The 7499-nt window shown below is 35.7% G+C and overlaps 1 pseudogene; it reads right to left on the bottom strand.

Annotated features, from left to right (window-relative positions):
- Window positions 1-214: 214 nt before the first annotated feature.
- On the bottom strand, window positions 215-4078 carry LOC111908947 (histidine--tRNA ligase, cytoplasmic-like; annotated as a pseudogene).
- Between the last annotated feature and the right edge of the window lie 3421 nt (window positions 4079-7499).

The following is a 7499-nucleotide window of genomic DNA, read 5'->3' as shown; positions in this document are numbered from 1 at the left end:
TCCACCGTGGTTTTTAAATTTATTATAACCTAGTAATAGTAATAGTTTCTTATTTCAACCTACTTTGTAAACAGACCATAAGTCAGCTTCCATTTCGAAAAATCTAAAAGAACAGATCATATGCACTTGAAAAATCTAAAAGAGGCCACGACTTCCATTTCGAAATAAAAACAACATTTATCTAGACAAAAAGAAAAAGGTCAACCACTTGTCAATAACCCCAAATTCATCGATCCAAAATATTGGCATTTACAAATAAAAACTAAAACTTTTTTAAGTTGAGATACTAACGAAAAAATCATAAGAATAACCTCAGTTTGTGTTTACTTAACCTTTTATTCGACATAAACTCTGCATTAAGTTTTGCATCCCAGCACAGCTGAACCAGTTTAGATGCTAAAGCCACATCATCCCCCAATATGCTCACCAACACTTGTGTTTTGCTCCCTCGAATAACCTACAAAACAAACAACTCCTTACAAAGATTAAAATATATAGAAAACCACTGTCGTTTTTATTTACCTGATTCTTAGCTTTTTGCTCTTCTTCCCAAACAAACACCAACTGCCGCCACGCGTTTTGTACCAAACATGCCTATGAGATTTGTCATAACGTCCACCACCACCAATTGAACCGACTTGTGTGGCGCCTTTGAATACGGCTTCAAATATGACTCCAGTGTAATAATCAAGGCCTCTTGCTAAACTCAAATCAAGAACCACTTTGTCGAGGGTTCTGTTGTCCAGGCATTCAAATAGTTTCCCCAAGTCTTTCAATGCTTCGTTTGACGCGACGTTTTCTAGAAATATACTTTCTTCTTTTTTGAGTTGTGATAATAATTTCAAAGGATGGTCTTTTAGACACACGTATTTACCAATTTTGTCCACTGTCTCGGCAGCTAACCCCTTCTCTTCAATCTAACAAGGAAAAAATAAGGTCAAACAATGTGCGACACGCTAGAAAGATTCAACAAGGATAAAGGATAATAGTAGTTTCTACCATTTCCTTTTTAATTTGGTCAAATGACTGTTTGTCTAATTTGTCAATACTTGAGCAAATAGTTGGCATTTTGTGAGATGGTACACCACATATCTCTAGCATTCCATCCAGTAACTTTCTATGGTTCAACTTTATCTGTGCATGGTGGAATGTCACTTAAGTATGTAGAAGAAAAGATAAGGAAATGAAAAAGTGACTAAAACACTTACCTCATAATCACCAATGTTTAGCTCATCTAGTAGTTCAACCAAGATCCTAACCACCTCAAAGTCAGCTGCTATTGTTTCATCACCAGCAATGTCAAAATCGCATTGATAAAATTCACGGTGTCTTGCTTTAGATGGGTTGTCTCTTCCACTTTTGCAATTTGGTACCTTCTGAAAGATGTAAGACCATTCATAGCAACATATCTCGCAAATGGAACCGTCAAGTCATACCGGAGGGAACAAATCTCCCCACCCTAAAAAAACAAACAAAAACTTTGCCCAATGGCTATCAAAGGATATAATATATCACTGCTTAAAAATAAAAAATAATAAAACAAAAATATATAACCTGGTCAGCTAGATCATAAATCAACTTTGAATCTTCACCGTATTTTCCTGTAAGAGTTTCCCTCAGTTCAAACACAGGAGTATCAAGTGCCATTGCACCGTGCCTCTTAAAGACATTGCCAATGATTGCAAATGCTTTCTCTCGTACAACCATTTGTTCTTTTGCAAAATCACGAGTCACCTGTAAAGTTTAAAAAGTAAGATGATTATATATATATATATATATATATATATATATATATATATATATATATATATATATATATATATATATATATATATATATATATATATATATATATCAATCAAGAAACAAATAAATATTTTATCAAAGATAAACATAAGCATGCATGGTATTATGACTAGACCTAGCAATGGGGCGGGTTTGGAGCGAATCGACCTTGATCCAAACCCTTTTAACAAATTCCAAAGCCCGATCCAAACCCGCTCCATAACCCGCAGGGTTTTGAATAATCAAACCCATACCCTTATCCACCGAATCAACATATTTCCAAACCCGCCCCGTAACCCGTAGGTTTTTTGAATAATCAAACACATTTTACTTAAATCATAAAATCACATTTGTTAAATAAAACAAATGTTGATTTAGAAAACACATTATGTACTTGAAGACTTTCGATTGGAATTAAAATCATTATTGTAGTTACATCCAATTGGTTTTTGACCATTGATTGCATTGATAGAGAATAACAATTACAAACTTTCTTCCAGTTCATAAATGAATTTATTGATTTATAAATGATATTGGTGTTTATATGATGAAATATAAATGAAATGACATCATGATTCTTGGAAGAAGACTGGAAGTCTAGAAGTTGAGTCCCCGAGTCCTATGTATAAATAGTTTAGTCTTTGGTCTTTTCTCTTCGGACTTTCGATTGAAATTTAAAGTAAAATTTAGGTAGTATAAAATATAAATGTATAATTCTAAAATTTATATGCGGCGGGTTATAAGTGGAGCGGATCGATGATGATCCATACCCGACCCTTTTAATAAAAGGGTTAGCGGGTACGGGTCGTTAACGGGTAAATGGATCAAAAACTATGCTCCAAACCCGTATAAATGTTAAGGGTTTGGATCGGATCAGGGTCAAAACCCGCTCCATTGCCAGGCCTAATTATTACTTTGACGAGCTTCGGAAGCCTTCTGCTTTCATTGCTTTCAACGACTTGTTTTACTTTCGGTAGTAGACTTTCAAAGTGGGAAAGAAAACATTGTGCCACTTTCTCCGGGAGAGTTGAGCATGAGCTGTCGGTTACATTGTTAGCCACAGACAGTAAATTATCTTTTATAAACTGCATCAAAAGAGTTGTGCCTTTTCCCATAACCTTCTTTTTCTTGTCGGGTTTCTCATCAATACCCTCTTCCCCTTTCATACTCCCCTCCAGTGATATAAACGAAATTGTGGCTTCCCAAGAAAGAATCTTTCTTACAGCCTTGGCCAAAATATAAATTTCATGCAATGATTCGACATACTTCTCTTCCAACTCAAACTTTGCAGCAGCCTTAATGGAGTTATTCAACCTGTCAAGACCAGGGCATCCAGCATTGAAACTATCAACCAAAGTAGGATATAAGTCATCGTTTTCGAAGCCCTTTAGACAAATATGTGCTCAGTGCCAACTACTCTTGCCAAGATTCTTAAGGGCACGAGCTAGAGAAGAGAAGAGTCCGCTCAAATCCTCTCCATTTCCATTTGCGAATGGGGTAGAAGAATTCACTGCAATTCGAGTTGAAGAGTGGACTGATTTGTAAAGAGACCTTAAACGACCATGAACTATAGGAATGTAACTTGGTCACACTGTAGATTACCACATAATTTTGAGCCATTAAGTAAAACCTTCATAACATTAGAAACATAAGTCACGTCTTTATCAGAACAGCCATCACCAGAGTCTGTGAAGCTGAAGGCAGTGGAAGTGTCGGCCTTCAAGGCCTCGCAAGACAAGGCAGCAACAGCATCAGCAACTGGTGCTAATGAGGAGGCGGTGTGGTCCAGGAGAGCACAGATGCCAATAAGAGTAATAAGCGGCCAGGAACCTCTTAACTTATTAATGTCCTCATTCCCTTGAAAATCAAGGTCAATCGTGAGGGTTTGAGTATCATTATTCAGGATATCCAATAGCTGAGAAACAGCAGTGGAGGAGGATGATGATGATCCACCAAGCAAGTGCTTGTACAGGAGAAGAAAGGAAGCTCTGGCCTCCTCAGGGCTTAGAAAATCAGGGACAGATAGCTGAATCCTGGATGGAGCTGGATTATGTTTATTATTCAAAGGAGACGAAGATGAATCAATAGAGGCTTTAAAGTAAGAACCTGGAGAGGGGGCTAGAAAATCAGGGGCAGGTAAATTCTGTTTATGATTGGAAGTAGGTGATGATAACGCAGAAGGATCGGTTTTGAGAATATGAGGAGGAGAAGCAATAGAGAATTCAAAGACAGAAGCTGGAGACAGGGATGAGCCTTTTCCTCCTAGCGTCAATACGCGTCTCTCGCATGCCATATCTGCACAAAACACGATTTATTATTTAATATTTTTTCTAGGGATCCAAGTATTATATTTCCTGTAACATGTAATCAGTTTTCATCAATATAATAATACTATTTAGGAATGCAGATAGGTTTCATTGGTGAAATCTTTTGTATATTCACATTCTTTCAGAAACAATACTAATAAATCTTCACAGTTATTCAAACCAAATCAAAATCTTGTTTTTCTGTAACAATTTCAAAGTTTGCTCAAACAAAATCAAAAACTTGCGTTTGAAACCCTAGAAACAAAAATATCTGTCAATACTCCGTTCACAAATCACGTAGAGACACTGAGGTCGTCGTTAATTGGAGGCGGTGTTGAGTGTGCTGTAATCGCGTATCGCGTGTCCGACGACGAGAAGGAAGAAGGCTTGCAAGAATGATAAACCCTGGCTAGGGGTTTTTAACTTATTTTATTACTTCGCAACTCATAAACCCTTTAATTGCAAAGGAAAGAACCGAATCGGAGAAAAACAAATAAGAAAAGAAATTTACTATTTAATGAACTCTTATTAAAATCGAATGGAATTACAGGTAGTGTTTGTTTTTTGTCTGCAGACCTGTGTAACCCTTTTTTGTTAGGGGTGAGCATGGTGTGGTTTGGTGCGGTTTTCAGACCAAACCGAACCGCAAACCACATGGTGCGCTTTTTGCATTCTTAAAACCGTTGGGTGCGGTTTTGCAATGGTTCAGTTTTTCGGTTTTTAAATGCGGTTTCGGTTTGTATCGGTGCGGTTTCGGTTTTTAAACCGTGTTAAGAATTTGGTGCAGTTTTTTTTATGTTTTTTGGTGCGGTTTTTTAAAACTGTAAGAACTGACAACCATGTGCATATAAGCTTGTATTGTGCTGTTTTTTTTAATACATTCATTTTCAACTCAAAACAAAACTACATCATCGAAAATTGTAAGTCGCTTAAAATACAACTTGTGACCACTCTCACAAACTAATTAATGATTGAAGGTTGATTGATTTTGACTTAATTTGTTACAAACTTATTACATGTAATCGATTAGTACGTTTGGCTAACAATAGAACATTTCTTTTGCACCCCATATAGTTTTATACAAACACAAAATAAACATATAATAAATATATTATCGTTTATAACTATTTTAAATAGCATGTATATATTATACATTGATTGGTTTATTACTATACACGCTTGCGGTGCGGTTCGGTTTTGGTGGACCGGTTTTTAGGATAGAAACCGCACTGCACCGTTGGCCTTCGGTTTTTGCAAAAATTAAATCCGCACCATTGGTTTTTGCATCGGTTTCGGTTTTTCGGTTGCGGTTTATTGCGGTTTTGTCGGTTTTTCTTTAGTCGGTTCAGTTTTTGCTCACCCCTACTTTTTGTCTGTGCCGTGTAGACATTAGCCTTTGCAGACTGTTTGTTTTTTAAAGACTGCATACATAAAAATGTATGCGTGCCCTCTTCTTGGCGCAGATGTGGACTGGAGTATTCTAACATCTTCAGACATCTTCTAGCTAAAACACACACACACACACACACACACATATATATATATATATATATATATATATATATATATATAGGGTTAGGTTATTTTGTTTTCACTATCTATTGTGTGCATGTATGATTGATTCTGGACCAATCATTTTAGTTATTTTAAGAAAGTAATTAATGCATATTATATGTTGAAGATATAATGGATATTAATTACATCTTCAGCATTTAATATGCATTAATTACTTTCTTAAAATAACTAAAATGATTGGTCTAGAATCAATCATACATGCACACAATAGATAGTAAAAACATTTAAACCTAAGTCTACATATATATATATATATATATATATATATATATATATATATATATATATATATATATATATATATATATATATATGAGTAGGATCAAATGAGAACACCTAAAAGGTTGAGAACGCGAGAACAAATCTGAACCATTTAAATACTTAGATCTAAGGTTATTATTAAATGGACTATTTATGAAAAATTCTAAAACTAATGGTATTAAAGTGTAACTTTGAAATGATCAGAAGGGCATAATAGGAATTGAAACTTTATCTATTTCCTATAATTTCTCACCCTCTCACCTATTTCCTCTCATCTTTCTCCTATTCCACCGTCTCTCTCGTCACTCTCTCTCTCTAGGGTTTTATAACAAATCCGCCTCCATCATAAAACTCACGCCATCATCGATCTGGGCATCACCCAGTATTACACCATCACAGACCAAAAAATCACAGACCCAAAAATCGAATCTATATAACTCTTCTTTCTCTTCGATCGACACCACGCACAAGAAAAAATCACAGGTAATGGTATCAATTATAAAACTCGAAATTGGACCTCTTCTCTTCTTTAATCGATCGTACCCTTCTTAAATTCTCTTCTTTCTTTCTTGAAATTGATCACAAGTTCTATTATATAGAGTGTAATAACAAGCCACTAGTTGACTTTTGGTCCTTGACTGATCACTGAAAAGGAAAAATAAAGGCAGAAGATTTTTGGCCTGGTGGTTCAGTGATGGCAGACCCTTACCATCGAACAAAAAAAGAAAGCGATCGAACAACCACAGTCAAGAAAGAAATATGAAGGCAAAAGGAAATCGGGTCCGGTGGTTGCTGATCTTTCGTCGAGAGATTCGTGATGTGGGAGGCGTCTCCGGGGTCGACGAGACCGAAGAACGAAGACGTGAAGAAGCAGCGAAGGTTCGATCGTTCTCATCCGGCTGTGTGGTGCGAAGGAAGGAGGTAGTACCCTCGACGTTTGGCCAGACCGAAGAAGAGAGAGGGAGAGACGGAAACAGGTAGATGGGGCAATCAATTTCCTGTGAGTCCCTTCTTCGTCGCCGGTAGTAGCGAACTAGAGAAAAATCAAGCAGTAACAGTCGCAATGAAGAGGGGGCTGTTTGGCTTGCTATTGTTCGATTCTTATAGGTGAATAACAGTGCATTCATGTGTGAATAACAGTGTATTCATTTGTGAATAGCAGTGCATTTATGTGTGAATAACAGTGAATGAATAGCAGTGCATTCATGTGTGAATAGTAGTGTATTCATTTGTGAATAACAGTAAATGAAAGTATTTATTTATGATTAGAGGTATTCATTTATTCAATTCTGAATAACAGTGTACTTATTTCTTAATAGCATTGTATTCATTTGTGAATAACAGTGTAAGCATGTGTTAATGAGTATATTTATTTATGATTAGAGGTATTCTTTTTATGAAGAAATGATAATTTTCACACTCTTTTTATTTTCAATTGATTAAAAAAAGAAATTGGATTACTTGTAAATTGATGTGTATTTATTTGTGATTGGAGTAGTATCAGATTTTTTGAAAAAAAAAATCATTTATGAATACAAATGTACTAATTTGGTGTTCGATTTCTATTCATTT

This window comes from Lactuca sativa, chromosome 3, assembly GCF_002870075.4.
Source record: "Lactuca sativa cultivar Salinas chromosome 3, Lsat_Salinas_v11, whole genome shotgun sequence".
NCBI classification, from domain to species: Eukaryota; Viridiplantae; Streptophyta; class Magnoliopsida; order Asterales; family Asteraceae; genus Lactuca; species Lactuca sativa.
The sequence above is the reverse complement of the archived record's forward strand: the minus strand, read 5'-3'. Positions and strand labels throughout refer to the sequence as shown.